We start from the raw sequence: 17,188 nt of genomic DNA on the forward strand, positions 1-17,188 counted from the left end.
GGAGAGAAATAAGTTCTTCTCATTGTTGAAGAGAATTACAATGAGAATAAAAAATTTTCTTAGAAAATATTTGTTGAGTTATTACACCTTATATACTATGTATATTTTATGTACTCTCACTAAAAAATAATTACAATGGTAAATCTATTATTGACAAAGAAATAATCTAGGTAACACCCTCCCGCAAGCTAGAATTGTGTAAATCTAACAATCATAGCTTGGAAACATTAGTAAGAAAAGGACCCGGTGGCAGAGTTTTGATAAGAAAATCAGCAAGTTGATCCTTGGAACGAACTGGCATAAGATGAATGATACCAGACAAATGCTTTTTACGAACAATGTGGCAGTCTACTTCAATGTGTTTAGTTCTTTCATAAAAGATGGGATTATTGGCAATGTGAATGGCTGACTGGTTGTCATAGAATAGAGTGATAGACTTTTGAAGCAGCATGCCAATGAAATCCATTAAAAAAGATAACCAACTAGCTTCACAAGTGGCAACAGTAAGAGGCCTAGCTTCTGCAGAGGACTTGGCAACTGTGGTTTGCTTTTTTACTCTTCCAGCTAATGAGAGAGTTCCCAAGCATGAAGCAATAACCAGAAACGGAGCGACGAGTATCGGCACAGGCAGCTCAGTCAACGTCAGCAAATCCAGTGAGATGCAGATTAGAATTAGAGGAGAAGAAGAGACCAGTTGCAAGTCGGCCTTTTAAATATCTGAGTACGCGAAAAGCAGCCTGTAGGTGAGAAGTGGTTGCACAATCCAAAAATTGGCTCAAACGTCCCACAGCATAAGAGATATCGGGTCTAGTGTTTGTGAGGTAAAGGAGTCGGCCGATGAGCTGTCTGTAAACAGTGTTGTTTGTTAAAATGGTACCTGATTCCTTTGAGAGTTTCTGACTATAATCAAATGGGGTAGAGAGAGGCTTGCAATCTAGATAACCAAAATCCCTGAGAAGGTCCATGGTGTACTTTCGCTGATAAATGTGAATTCCAGAGTTAGAGCGTGCTACTTCCATTCCCAAGAAGTATTTGAAATCACCAAGATCCTTTATTTTGAATTTGTCATCCAAATTTTTCTTGATGGAATTGATTTCACTAATGTCATTCCCGGTTAAAACCAACTCATCAACATATACTATAATGGCAGTGAAGCTTTCAGATTGTTTCTTGATGAAGAGTGGATGATCATAAAAAAACTGCTTATAACCAGCATCCACAAGAGTCTGAGTGAGCTTAATGTTCCATTGCCTGCTTGCTTGCTTAAGCCCATATAGAGATTTTTGCAATTTACAAACCAAACCTGGTTGTGACACAGCCAAACCGGGTGGTATCTTCATATAAACTTCCTTGTCCAAATCTCCATGAAGGAAGGCAGTGTTGACGTCCAGCTGTTTCAAATGCCATTTCTTTACCGCTGCTAATGCTAACATTACTCGTAGGGTAGTCATTTTGACAACTGGACTAAAAGTATCACCATAATCTACTTCTTGCACTTGAGTGAATCTTTTTGCAACTAGCCTCGCTTTGTGCCTCTCTATGGTGCCATCGGGATTGAATTTTACCCTAAAAATCCATTTGCAACCCACATCCTTCTTGTTTTTTGGGAGTTCAGTGAGACACCAAGTTCTGTTCTGATTTAGAGCTGTCAATTCATCTTGTATTGCCTTTCTCCAACATTCATGTGCAGCCGCTTCCTCATAAGTGCTAGGTTCTTGATTTGAGGTGATGGCTAGAGAAAGTGACTTATATTTTGGGTTTAGTTTATCATATGACAAGTGTTGTGAGATAGGATATAAAGAATTAGAGTTAGCAAAGTTGCTAGAGTGAGCTGTGTGGGTTGTCATACAATGATAGTCCTTCAAATAAGCAGGCGATTTCTTGACTCTTTCAGACTTTCTAGTAATGCAGTCATGTGTGATGTCAGAGTGTTGTGATGCAGGTGAATTGTTAGTGTGTGGTGTGGTAATGGGTGCAATGGTGTGTGAGGAAATTGGTGAGTGCATTGAACTTGAGAAATGTTCATTTGAATCTGTGAGTGTGGTATGTGTGGGTGATTGCAAATGATGTGTGGATGGTGTATCATATTGAAAAAGATCAATGCATTGTGGAGTACGAATGGGTACCACAGAAATATCAGTGCTAGTGAAATGTAAAAAAATGGAAAATAAGTTTCATAAAAAGTTACATTTCTGGATATGAAAATTTCCTTTGATTTTAAATCAATAAGTCGAAAACCCTTTGTTCCTAATTTAAAACCAAGAAAAGCTGTTTTTCTGGCTCTTGGGTCTAATTTTGTTCTTGAATTTGTTAATGTGGAGGCATATGAAAGAGAATCAAATTAAGTATGAAAGGTCAGGTAAGTTACCATACAAAAGCTTGTAAGGACTAGCATTATCCAGGTTAGTGCTGGGCAGCCTATTAATTAGGTGAATGGCGTGAGCAACTGCGTATTGCCAAAAACAATGTGGAATTCCTTATTGAAGTAGCAGTGCTCTAGCAACACCTAAAATATGCTGGTGTTTTCTCTCTACAATCCCGTTTTGCTCTGGTGTTTCTACACAAGAAGTTTGGTGTAAAATTCCAGTTGATGCAAAAAAGGATTTTAGAGTGAACTTTGGCCCATTGTCAGTCCTTATACACTTAACTTGTTTTTTAAATTGTACTCTGACAAAATTCACAAAATTAATAACCAATTGTGATGCTTCAGATTTGGTTTTCATAAAAAAAATCCAAGTGAATTTGCTCTTGTCATCCACCACAGTCAAAAAATACCTATGTCCTTCATTGGGAGGGACAGAAATAGGACTCCAGATATCCATATGAACTAAGTCAAAACAATCTTTTATTTTAGTTGTACTAAGATTAAAAGCTAATTTCTTTTGTTTTGCAAAATGAAATGAATCACAAGGAAGTTTTGAAGCAATACAATCTATAAAAGGATAATACTTCTTCAGAAAAATCAATTTATGCATGGGTATGTGTCCTAATCTAAGATGCCAAATGTTATTGTGCTCACTGTGTGAAGATGTGGTGGGATGAGTAGTAGTCGTAGTTGCCACCAATGAAGCTTGCTTTGTTGGAAGAGGGGGAAAGTGAGAGAATTCTGGTTCTCTACTCATTGTATATAACCCTTTTATACACTCAGCAATGTCAATCATCTTTGATGTAGATCTATCTTGTATCTCACAACACTTATCATTGATTAACAATTGACAATGTAAGTTTGAGGTTAACTTTGACACAGATATCAATTTAAAATCAAAAGAAGGAATGTATAAAATATTTTTGAGAAAATTTTTTTTAGAGAATGTGATTGTGCCAATGATGGTGCTAATAGTTTTGGTCCCGTTTGGCAATATCATATTGATTGGAGCAATATTTTGAAAACTTGCAAAATTTTTTAAGTCAAAAGTCACATGATCTGTTGCATCGGAATCAATGACCCATAATGCAGATTTTGGAGTGATAATACTCATAATTCTCGCATTAAAATGTAATGCAATGGTTTTACCTGGAGTGGAAGTTTGAATGGAATTAGTCAAAATTTGATTTGCATTATGAGGTTGTTGTTGCACACTTTTGTCTTTGATCAACTCTAACAACGCAAATCTTTGCTCTGGAGTGAACTCAGATCTTGATATTCCAGTGTTCTCTTGGAGACAATTGAGCTGGAATTGTTTGTCACTGAGTATATCATCATGCCCCTCAGTGATCACGTGATTGATGGTGGTGTTATGTTGCTGCCGTTGATTGAAATGGGAGGAGTACCCATGCTTCTTATAGCATACATCTTTTGTGTGGCCTTGCTTGTTGCAATGAGAGCAAGCCAATATAGCTCAACGACTTCTGCAATGGGAGGATCTGTTTACCATGTTCGCCATTTTGAGAAATCAATGAATCACAGAGTAATAGGGATTCAAATCTTCTTTCTTCCAACTCGTTGATCGGAACAGCTATGTTCACCAAGAAAGAATCTTGCGAAATAGCCTCTCATCAAACTCTATTGGATGAGTTTGAAGGAAGAGGTAAGAATGGGGGAAAGAAAATGTCGAAAGAAAAATTAGGGATAGAAAGAAAATGGCAAAATTGGATTGATATCAATTCACAACTTTTTTTTTTTAATTTGATTCACAGCTTGATTGCTCTCCACGCTCACCGCACCATGAAGAAAATCTCATGCCCTAAGCTGTTCAAGCTGTGATGTTGATGGTTTGATGAACTAGAAGGGATTAAGAGAGGGAGAGAAATAAGTTCTTCTCATTGTTGAAGAGAATGAAAAATTCCCTTAGAAAATATTTGTTGAGTTATTATACCTTATATACTATGTACACTTTATGTACTCTCACTAAAAAATAATTACGATGATAAACCAATTATTGACAAAGAAATAATCTAAGTAACAATTACACTCCTACACCATCTATATTTATAGTAATTCATACTAATAAAATTATCCTAATTGAAACATAGAATTAGTTTTATTTATTACCTTACTTTTTTTTATTATTTATTACCTTACTTTTTTTAACAACCACTTTACCTTTAAGGTTATGAAACATAAATTTAAATTATAATTAATAAAAATAACAATTAATTTCAAAATAATACTTTTTATTTTATTTTTATTCTATTATTTAAAATAAAATAACCACCAAATAGGGGTGTTTAAGATCCGGTTCCGTCCAAAATTCATCTTGGATCCAAAGTATATTTTATTGGGTTTAAATTTATTATTTTTACTCGGTACTATTTTTGGGTTAGATTCGGGTTATGTTTCGAGTCATCCAGTCTTATCTGAAGTTATTTTTTATAATAAAAAAATATATTTTAGAGTAAAATTAGTAATGTCATATTTTACTTTTTTTTTATACTTCAATTAATATTTTTTATGTTATACGTATACAGTATTTTTTTGCTTTAAAATAATTTATTTTGATATATGAGATAACATTTGTTTAATTTAATTTTTAAAAATAAAATTTTATTACTTTAGTATATAAAGTTTACAAATTTGTATATACTAATTTTAAGTTGGGTCAACCCAGTTTAACCCGATTTATTTCGAGTCACATCGGGGCGGGTCAAAATAGACTTGGTGACTTTGTAGGGTAGGATTCGGGTCTAATTAAATTCGACTTGATCCGGCCAATAAATATTCCTACCACCAAAATCTGATTGTTTAAAAAAAATAGCTTGACCATTTGTACAAAATAATATTCTTTAAGAATTGACTCACAATGTTGAAATCTAATTCAAAAATACTATTTGCATACTAAAATCAATCATAATATATTTATGTATAAATATATGTGTAGTTCAATTCATTTTTAATGTATATTTTTTTCTAATGTATATTATACCCTGATGACTGATTTTGGGTACACCTAATATAATTAAATTTAATTTAAATTATATGCACAAAATGAAGACCCAACCCAACGCCGCCTCTCAACGTCGCCACTATATTCTTAGAGATGCATCACCCACTGCAATATATCATGTATAATCATTCATCGTTCCTTCGTGGCACATGTTGGCCGCCACTTCTTCCGACCATACCTACTCTTGAAATTGTAACACCTTCCCGTTTCTTTCACGGTTCGAGCCTCTTTTTTGCGATCCCAAGAAAATACAGTGACCATGAGTGGTGGTGACTTAGCCACAATTGAAGGAATACGATAGAACCATTACAAAAAAATTAATTTTAACGACAAATTTTTAGTGGCCATAACACAATAATTATTATTGATTTTAAGTTATATTTTAGAGGTAATTATACATTTGTCATTATTACTATATTTTATAATGGCAATTATTACTATTGTCACTAAATTATTATTATTATTTTACTTTTAATTTTAATTTCTCTCCATCAATAACAGCCATTACTATTATTGCTGCTAAATTTTTTATTCTGTTTTATTTTTATCATCTTCTTCAAACAATTGTCAAACACAATGAAAGTGAAAAACTCTCCCACCCTAAATCAAGTAACAACCAAAATAAAAAAAAAAACTCCACAACGGCACAACCTCAAGCACTTCCCTTCATCACCGATCACTGCTGCAGACCTTGCCATCGCCGACAAACCGTCCATCATTCAAACTGTATCATTGTTCCTATTTTCATCCTCCGCCTTAGATCCGTGTTGATGTCTTTGTTCATCTCAGATATCTATGTCGCTATTTACGTTCTTGTCGCCAAGGTCGTTTGCCAAGGATGAAACGAGAATATGGCAGAACCAGCAGCACTTTCATCTTCAAAAGTATCGTCAATGGCGGCAAAGAAGCTCGATGTGGAGGTTGAGAAGCTTCTTGATTCGATGTTTGCTCGTTTGACTCTTTGCAAAATTCCAAGCTTGAGCTCTTGTTCTCCAAACTCCTCCTCTCTGCATCTCCTCTAATTCTGGCGTTGTTCGCAAAAAGGTTCGTCAACTCTCTCTCTCTCTCTCTCTCTCTCTCTCTCTCTCTCATATTTGTCAACAATTTTGACTGTTTTAGCTTTCAAATTTAAAGATGCTACTGCTCATTTTTGTGAATACTTGTGTTAATTGTAAAAATATCATAGGATTTTAAATTTGCGGTTGCGAGGAACTCAGAGAAATTGGAATTAGAATATAATAGTAACAAATTGTATAATTTTGAGTTTTACCAATTTTACTTCTATGATATGTGATTCACTCTTTGGTCTTTGTTACAGGTTTTACAGTTTCACAGTGATATTTTCTTCCTTGACATAGATAGGAATGAATAATGAGAAAAATGATTAGTTTGTGAAACTTTTTGGAAGTATTCTTTGTCATTGTTCTTTCTTTTTTTTATTTATTTTAGAGATATTTGAGTTCTTCTTCATCTTGGGAGATATTAATGTTTAACATTGTGAAAAATTGTGTGGATTTGACGGTGGTTGTTCCCCATTAGCTTTTGGAACTATTGATACTCAACTTGTGTTGTTTACTGTTGTGGACGAGTTTGTTCCATGGAATTCGGTTTGGTCTGAAAGTAAGACATTTATGTTTATTGTTATGTTCCTGGCTTGTGTCTGGGTTCTACCTCACCTGGTTCAATAGTAGTGAAAGATTAAACACCAAGATCTCAAGGAAGCAACACAAGTACCAAAGTATTGGATCCATGAAACTGAAGAGTGGTTGGGTGAGAAGGGCTTTTTATTCATGGTTGGATATTTTGCAACCATCCCCTGTTCAAGAAGAATATGCTCCTGTCATCTTTGCACAAGATACGATTGCACATGTCATTTCTCTTGATGTGCTATTTGGAAAGGCAATTTTCATTTTCCAATTTTCTCTTATCAGTTCTAATTCTGCTTGTAATTTCTAACTAAACTCTTATAATACGTGCTTCAAATGTTCGTGATATGAAGAGATTAAATATTATTTAAAAGTTATTAGTTTATTTTGATGTATTTTGATTTTTGTTTATTTAGTTATTAGATTGGACTTTATATTTGTGGACTTTAGAATTTTCTTTGTTTTAACATAATAAGAGGTTATAAATACCTCCCTAGCTATTGTAGTCGTAATATTTAGTGATTAAAGGTACCAAAGCACTTTTTTTCGTGATAAAACCATGGTGTGTACAAATGTGATTGAGTGACGGAGAATTGGCTAGAAAGTTGAGGAGTCCATTCAATTCAATTCCCAAACTATGATGTGGATAAGTTAGGTTGAGGAGTCTCTTTCTTATTGCATTAAGAAATTGGATAGAAAGTAGAGTGATTCGCTTTTTATTCAATTTCAACCTATCTTTTTGTTTCTATTTCAATCTTAATGTATCTTTTTTATTCAATTTCAATTTATGTCATTTCATTTATTTTTTTTCGTATCATTTGGTATTAGAGTTTAAGTATTATATTAATCTTTATTAATCTATGTCTATCTTTTTAATTTGTATCCAAAAAAAATAAAAAGAGTCCAGTACCTCTCACGTTTTTCTTTATGTTCTTATCTTTTTTGTTTGTATTTTATTATTATCTTGTCGTTATTATTGATTTTATATTTAAAAAAAGAAAAAATATACAGTGCAAAAAAAAGAGAAATTATCTTTTTTATATTTGTCCCTTTTTATATACTATTTTTCTAGTTACAAGATTCGAGGACAAATATTTTTTGAAGAAGAGGAGAATGATACGTGCTTCAAATGTTCGTGATACGAAGAGATCAAATTTTATTTAAAAGTTATTAGTTTATTTTGATGTATTTTGATTTTTGTTTATTTAGTTACTAGATTGGGCTTTATGCTTATGGGCTTTAGGGTTTTCTTTGTTTTAACCTAATAAGAGGTTATAAATACCTCATTAGCTATTGTAGTCGTAGTATTCAGTGATTAGAAGTTTGAAAACTCCCTTTTGGTTTCATGATGAAACCATCGTTGAGACAAGTGAGATTGAGTGAGTCCCTCTCTTGTTGCATCGGAAAATTGAGTAGAAGGTTGAGGAGTCATTTCAATTCAATTCCCAAATTATGGCGTGTACAAGTTTGGTTGAGGAGTCCTTTTTTTTGTTGCATCCAGAAATTGAATAGAAAGTAGAGTGATTCTCTTTGTCTTTAATTATAATATATCCCTTTTATTTTCTATTTTAATTTTAATATATTTTTTATTCAATTTGAATTCTTATCCTCTTGTTATCTTTTATTTCTTATTATTAATGATACAAAAAAAAAGATAAATAAAATGACATGACTTAAAAATAAATAAGAAAGATACATTAAAATTGAAATAGAAAATAAAAGGGATAGATTGAAATTGGATACAAAGAGAATCACTCTACTTTCTACCTAATTTTTTGACGCAACAAGAAAGAAACTTCTCAACCTAACTTCTACACACCGTATTTGGAAATTGAATCGAAAAAACTCCTCAACCTTCTACCAAATTCTCTAATACAACAAGAGAGACACTCACTCAACCTCACTTGTCTACGTCATTGATTTCATCACAAAACTAAAAGGGGTTTTTCAAACCTCTAATCACTTACTACTATGACTACAATAGCTAAGGATGTATTTATAACCTCCTATTAGGTTAAAACAAAGAAAATGTAAAACCCAAAAAAATAATAAATAATCAATTAATAATTAATGAATAAATTAAACGAGAGTAAAAAGGGTTAAAAAATTAATTATATATAAATTAGATTTTTTCCGATGGAAATTTAAGTTAGAAAATAAAATTTAGCACAAAAATATAACTAATCGCGAAAAGATTCGTATCAGCGATAAAAGCAACTGTACCGACCTAAAGCTGTCCGACACTGTGAGTGAGAAAATTAATTTATGAGTGAATAAAATTAAGGAATTAAAATTTATAGTTTGGAAAAGTAAAAATAATTAGAATATGAATTAAAACATTAATCTTAAAAATTTTTGCCCAAAATTAGTTCAACGGGTTAAAATAAGTAAATTGGGTCCAAGTGGATCCAAGCCCACATATATAAATCCACAAATAACACCGTTACAGCATCATTCTCCCCCATTCTTGTTAGAAGCCACGGATAGAGAGTGAAGAGAGAACAAGGAGAAGAAATCATAGCTCTATCAAACTTCATTTGCTCTATCAAACCCTAGCTCGCAAGCCGTTTGTGGTCATGCATCACTCTTATCATCCTCTTCAATTTTATCTAAATATTGTGGTGAGTAACTCGAAATTCTTAGTCCAGTTTTGTTTCTCCCTTCCTATTCACATTTTGGTTTTGTGTGTGTTGAGATATTGTGATTTTGGCTCTTTAGGGGTATTCTAGCATAGATTCCAAGTAAGTTCCACCCCAATTTCAAGTGGGTTAAGGTAAGAAAGCTTTTGCCCCTTTGGATTTTTCAATTCTATGAACCCTAGGTTAAAAAATTGTGAAATTATCGTGAATAGCTTAATTATTGAGAGCTTGGAGTAGCTTGGTTGTTTTGGTACATAATTTGGACGCTTGGTTCGATTGCGAAACGCTAGGCGAAGGTTTGGAGGATCGATTGTGGCTTGGGTACATCCGGAGAGGAAACTCAAGTGTTGGGAAACCGCCAACATTAAGGTACATCTTTGAGTTTCGGGTAGGCATTATGTGAAATTATGTGAATGCCTAGATTATTTGCCCCTAGGATATGATTGGATTGAAATTGGATGGTGTTGTGATTAGTTGAATGAATGTATGCTTCATTCGATTGGTTGTGATATTGTGAATGGAGTGGTGATTGAGTAATATTAATGTTTGTATGAATGAATGGGTTATGAGTTGTGACTACTTGTATGAGAATGTGGTATGAATTGATGATTAAAATTATGAATTGCTGAATTATTGAGTTGATTGAATTAAATTTTGGGCCGGAGGCCATAAACTTTGGGCCATAGACCATGAAAGGTAAGATTCATAAGTGTAGTGGATTGAAATAATGAGAATTTGATATGGATCTTGATTGAGTTGGAAATCGTTAAATTAATTGTTGATGAAAAGTGAATTTGGTGATTTTGTGAATGAGAATTGTTGAATGAGTTGATAAATTGGAAACTTAATGGTTAGGTATTGAAGGGTTGAAGAGTATTCGATAATGTATATGAATGATTAGGATTTAATTTTGGTATGGTTGGTTTGGTTTGGATTGGATTGTGAGTTTTGAAAACTAGAGGATTTTGGTAAAACCTATTTTTAACCAACATCAACGGGTCATAACTTAGTTTCCAGAATCTCAAATTTTGTGAAACTAGTTTCAAATGAAAAATTGGGTCTGTGAAGTTTATGACGTTTGAAAAACGGATAGAAAAATGATTTTTAATGAAAAAGTCATGCGCATTTGAAGTTTTGTGTAAAAACTGCATTTTCTACTCTTATCAACTTTTTGAAAAAATTCGCATTCGTGCGTAAACTGGAGAGGTCATGTGTACGCGAGTCCATGGCTCTGCCCAATACTCTCGCGAAGGCGGGAGGCATGCGTACGCAAAAATGGTGATTTTTGAAATCTTGCGTACATGGCAGGAGGCACACGTAAGCAAGCAAACCTTTTTTCCCCAATTGTCGCCTACGCAGAGGTGGCTTGTGTACGCGACATGTGAAAATTTTACATCATTCATACGCGACGAGTGGCATGCGTACGCATGACCACCCAGTTTTGCAAAAATTGTATTTTTGTGTTTTCAAGTATTCCTTTGACTTTCTAAACCTCCGTAACTATTGTTTAAGATCTCCTAAATAGTATTTAGACTTTGGGATGAGCAAGAGTGTACTGGGTGAATTAAAAGGGGTGATATTGAGATATGATGATGATGGTTTATGGTTAAGGTGTAATATAGGATGATTATGAGCTTGAGATATGATGATGAACATTTATGATTGAAAAATGATGAAGATGGTTATGAGATTGAGATGTGTCTGCCCGTGTAGTATGCAAGGGTCGGGCCTTGTCCTACATGCTTCGGATTAAGAAAGGAGGGTGGTTTAATCCCGCTTATAGAGTAATAAATTTGGTAGATTAATAAAGGAACCGTGTTTATATTAGACACCTGGGCAGTACTCAAGGGTTGTGGTTCGTCCCACTTGCTCCAGGTTAGTATTTAAAACACCTGGGCAGTACGCAAGGATTGTGGTTCGTCCCACTTGTTCTAGGTTAATGATTGAAACACCTGGGCAGTATGCAAGAGTTGTAGTTCATCCCACTTATTTCGGGTTAGTATTTGAGACGCCTGGGTAGTACGCAAGGATTGTGGTTTGTCCCACTTGCTCTGGGTTGAGTTTGTAAATACCTGTCTGGGTAGTACGCAAGGTCGTGGCTCTCTCCCACTTGCTTCGGGTTAAGCAGGTAGTATGCAAGGATTGTGGCTTAGTTTCACTTGCTCCATGTGGTGGTGTTTTATATCCAGTTTAGCTACCGGATGTGTCGGGTTCTTGCAAAGTAACCGACACGTAAAGTTATGGCTAGTAGGACAGATATGCATCATCTGCATTTGATTGTTTTGTTTGGGTTTGCTACTTGTCATGGTTTGTTTATTTGTGTATATTATGTGACTATGTGCTAATTGCTTTACCTAAATTTACTTGTGTATCATTTGTTTGTCTTGCTTGTGATTGTATAACTAAGATGTCCCTCATGCTAGTCTCGGTTGATACTGAGGGCTGTTCTTGTTAGAATGTAATGATTAAAAGATTGGATATTGATTGAGATGATTTGAGCTCCTTGGGTAGATGCAGTGATTCATCCCACTTACTCCAGATTGAGATTTGATGAGTTGATATGTAACACCCTAACTACCAAAGCTCACGCTTCCGGCTGCGCAACTCTGATAGCTCGGACATTACGACGACACTTATACTATTTAATACTAAAATATGAGCCTGTTTAAAACTTTAAACCGCAATACTGCTCCCAAAAATACTTTCATCCGATAACATACATCCATAGATACCATACAACTTACAAAACTCATAAAGAGTACATCCATAAAGAGTACATCCATATATATATATATATATATAAATAAGTAATATTACAAACATAATCCAATACAATTCCTATCCCTCATACAGATTATATCAAGATAAAGGCGAGGGTACAATAGACCATAACTAAAACAATACAGAGCATCACAACAACAATTAAATAAGCTCTTCGTAACTTCTGCGCCCATATCCTGAAAGGGGAAAAATGTAGGGGGGGGTGAGAACATCATCCTCGAAAGGGTTCTCAGTAGAGGGTTTTTGGGAATTACTGTAATAGGATACGTGAAGATAAACCGTACCAGTGATTAATAACCGTCTTATGCCTCTTTTCAAAAACAACGGTTCACAATAAAAGTAAAGTCTGAAAGTCTTTTCTGAAAGAAGAACCGTTCAATTCTCAAAAACTCAAAAGCCTTTCAAAACGGTTTATCTATGCGGAACCAAAATAGCCTTTCATATTTTATTCCAAACCAGAAACACAAAACCGAAATCAACCATCGATTCATCTCATTCCAACCACGGCCCTAGGCCCAAACAAATCCAACCAACAACCAATCACCACAGTCCAACAGAGTCCCAGTAGCAAACACAAATAGGAAGATGCAAGCACAAACAAACAGTTATTGCAAGTAGAACAATTAGCAATTAATCACATAGGCAAACCAAGTATAATATGCACACCCAAGCAATGTCACATAGATGCATATGATGCATGCCTGTCTCTAGTGGCTGATGATATCATCTGTCGGTTATAAAGCCAACCCGACAAGTCCTGGTAGCTAATCATTGGACTGTCCCTCTGTTGCGCATCCCCAACTCGAGTTATACTCATCATAAACTTGATCATAATCAGATCCATATCCATCACCCTCACTGGTGAATATTTACGGGGGCGAGCTCATCCGGGCTTTCACAGTGCCCGGCCACACTTACGACATAGGGTCAAAAGAGCTTCGAGTCTCAACCTGGAGCACGTGGTGGCTAGCCACTGCTTCCTCCCAGGGAAACTCTCATCTCCGATAGTGGAAGTGCAACATTCACATTTATCAATGATTCAGCATAAACATGCATTCAATCTCATCCATGGATCAACATCCATCTCAGCCATCCGGCTCACGGTTCATTCCAGAACCAGCCAATATCCATATCATACACAGCCATTCTGGCTCACGGTTCAATCTAGAACCAATCAATATGTATAATCATACACAGCCATTCCGGCTCTCAACAAAACAGCACTTCCACATTTAAAATCATCAAATTCATGAAATCGGCATTTAAGCCATAAATAATTTTCTCAATTCATTTCACTTTGAAATCAAGTTTCAACTGTTTTTAGCCTTGGCTTTAAAGATCTCATTTCTCAAATCATCTCAGGCTCATAAGCCACTTTTACTCAAGGTAAATTCCCCTTTTAAAAACAATGCCACTCTCGGCACCCTCTTTCCAAAACTTCCATAATCATGGTAAGTTAAAAATCTCTTTGAGATATTCAAAATCACCCATCCAACAATGGAATTTTATAACAAAAGTTTCTCGGCAGAGTCCCAAGTCTTTAGGGGAGAATAACATAACTCATTTCGCCAAATTCATTTAAAATCATTAAAACATTGGCTTTCCGATTTGAGTAATAAAATAGGATCTAAGCCAAACCGAGTCACGTAATCCTTTACTTTTTTCAAAGCTGTTTCCTTTACTTAGGCAAAACCAACTATAACCCCCATGATAAATTCTAAAGCGTTTCAACTGTCCAAAATTGTTTTAGTCTTGCAAAAATTCAGAATTTAAAGAGTACTTAAAACTTTTCTCAAAACATTTCAAAATGAAACTTGTCAATACACATTCAGGTTCTTTTAAAGTCAATTGAAACTTCTTTAATTGAAACCCCCAAGTCAAATTCAAAGGCATAAACCCTTTTCACATTCAAATAGCTTTAAAACACAAGTTTCATCTAAATAACTTTCTTCTAAAAGAGATACAATGCCTTTCTTAAGAAGCAAGACTAAATCACAATTTCCGCTTTAATAACTCATTTCGAAAGCACGAATCATTCTTTTCTTGATAATTCAAATAAAATAGTTGAAGTCTTTAGCTCATAATTTTTCCAGACAACATTTCAATAAAGACTCAGATTTTATAGAAATTTCGGCAGCACCTCCCCTAAAACTTGGACTTTGCCACCCGGTTCGGGTCCCAACTAAGCCGTTTCGCAATCCTTTTCAACAGCCCAAATTTCAAAATCAGTCCAAGGCAAGTCAAAATCCAACAGTCATCTCAATTCCATATTTCAAGAGAACCATTTCAACATCAAATCATTATCAGCCGAATAAACTCATTTCTAAGGCTTTAAAGAAAAGGTTCAGCAACAATCATTTATCAAAAGCCAGATCATTTAAAGCCAGCCAGGCTGAAATCAAGAGTGTATTCTATTTTACACATTCTCAAGAAAATCCATTCAATCCAAATCAATTTCCAACGGATTCAACTCGATCTCAAAGCTTTAAAAGAATCAATTTCAAAAGCATTTCGTTTCACAAGCCACCCAACAGTCGAGTCAAACAAACACCCATAATCATACAAAACAACCAAACCATACATAGGACTTACACAATCACCAAATACACATCTTCACATCAGTACCCATATGTAATAATTCCAATATACAAAATATAGTTTTCGGAAAGCGCCCGTACCTCAAAACGCAAATTCCATAACCCAAACGCGTCACAGAGTCCTTTCCGCCTTGACCCGAAATCAACAATCAAAATCCCGGCTACCAATACCTCAGCTCCAAACCGTTTTCTCAGCAACCACAACGACTCTAATCGCAATATATAATAACCGAGATTAACTCTCATAACAACAAATGCTACAACTCCTCAACGTATAATAGAGCAGTAACTAGAGGGCTTTCAGATCGAAACGCTTACCGAACCGAAGGAACGGCTGAACCGAAACAGCGGCGGTCTCCGAACCGGTTCAGCGGCAGCCCCAGAAGCCATCCTAGGCGGCAACGGTGATCAGACTCTGGCGACTGAAATCAATATACAGTGATTGTAACGTTTCCGAAAACTCAGGAGAAACGAAACCCAATACTTAAAACCTTACCGGCAGGATTCTCTGGTGACGGCAAAAACAGCTAGAGGCTTCGGCGGTGGTCCCAGAAGTCACGGAACCACTCCCGGCTGCCAGGAACACAGAGGCGTAGCTCCCTTCTCCAGCGGTGACACCTGCGGCGGTGGCTGGTGCAGCAGCTCACAACGCAAGTAGCAGCGGCGGCCTGGACCTCTTTCTTCCCTTCGGATCAGATCGGGCAGACCTCCAGCAGTGGCGGCGGCGGACCAGAGTAGCAGGACGGAGGGGATGATGACTGCTCAGACAGCAATGACGGCACACGACAGAGCGCAACGGCAGCGGTGAGTGCCTCCCTGCGCGACGCCGACTCCACGTCCCTCTCATGGTCTCTCTCTCTCCTCTGGTCGTGACTCACGGCGACGCGAAACGCGAAGGGCTGCAGCACAGGCGGCGATAGCGGGGCGCGATGCGACGGTGTGGCGCGGCGCTCTTCTTCCTCCTCGGCCAGACGACGGCGCGATGGCGGTGGTGAAGCCCAGTGCGCGGCGTAGTCTCTTCCCTGTGTTCTCTCCTCCATGACGGCAAGGGCGGCGAGGCGCGGCGGGTTGGACAGCGGTAAAGGCCCGCCCTCCCCTCCTTCTCTCCCTCAGATCGCTCTTTCTTTCTTTGTTTGTTTCCTTCTTTCTTTTTCGAGGAACAGCATGTGTGTGTTTAGCATAGGGGCTGCGCAGCTGCTGCTGAGTCTTGGGGGAGAGGGTAGCTGGATTAGGGTTTCGGTGGCTGAGTGTTGCTTTTGGTGAGGTGTGTGTAAATTAGGGTTAGGGGCAAATTAGTAATTTCACTTAAAAATAGGGTAATATAGTAATTGAAACCCAATTTAAATCCAACATTAATTATATATAGAAAATACTATTTGCTCACCAATTTCACAAATTATTTTCAATAAAATGCCCAAATCTAAAAATTAGAAATAATATACTTAATTTCTTCATTTTCCAAAATAGCAGTAATAATATTTAAAATATTACTTATCTAATCCAAATCATATAAAATCCTTATTATTTCATAACTATCAACCTTATACTTTAAATATAGAAAATAATCTAATAATTATAAAATTGGATAATAATCATAACTTATCTCAAATCCAATAAATCAAAACTTGTCTTAATTATCTTTAATAAAATAATCTCTGAAATTAAGGCTATAAATAACTGTAGGATTTGAAACTTGATCATAATAAGACTTTTCAAAAATTCTGGGTCTTACATGATATAAAATCACTGAATTCGAACAATTATGATAGTTAGAGAAATGATGACCTGAATTAAGAAGAGCGAAAATCTAAGATTTCTATATAGCTGAGACTTGTGAGATTGAGCACACTGATAGATAGAATAATGATAATAATTAGATACCATTGAGATTGAGTATTGATTAATGATAACTGTTTAAGACTGGTAAGATTGAATGGGCTGAAACTTAGCCTAATTTTCTCTGTCTGGTTTAGAGAGGACCCTAGGCTTGGATCTTGTCTGCTAGAGTTTTAGGATTGCCTAGTGGGTTCGTGTAGTCTTTACATCGTCTCTATTTGAAACTTTTACCCTGCTGAGAATCCTGTAAAAGATGATGTTCTCACCCGTTTTGAAAATTTCTACTTTACAAATACATGACGTGA

At 35.8% G+C, this 17,188-nt stretch overlaps 1 long non-coding RNA gene across 1 annotated transcript; it reads right to left on the minus strand.

Annotated features, from left to right (window-relative positions):
- Window positions 1-12,428: 12,428 nt before the first annotated feature.
- Window positions 12,429-16,319, minus strand: LOC140181981 (uncharacterized). The gene is made up of 4 exons (XR_011877724.1): window positions 15,544-16,319; window positions 15,366-15,469; window positions 15,129-15,256; window positions 12,429-12,626 (listed from the first exon to the last, which is right to left on the minus strand). It is a non-coding gene; the product is annotated as an uncharacterized lncRNA (long non-coding RNA).
- Between the last annotated feature and the right edge of the window lie 869 nt (window positions 16,320-17,188).

Source organism: Arachis hypogaea, chromosome 19 (genome assembly GCF_003086295.3).
Source record: "Arachis hypogaea cultivar Tifrunner chromosome 19, arahy.Tifrunner.gnm2.J5K5, whole genome shotgun sequence".
Classification (NCBI taxonomy): Eukaryota; Viridiplantae; Streptophyta; class Magnoliopsida; order Fabales; family Fabaceae; genus Arachis; species Arachis hypogaea.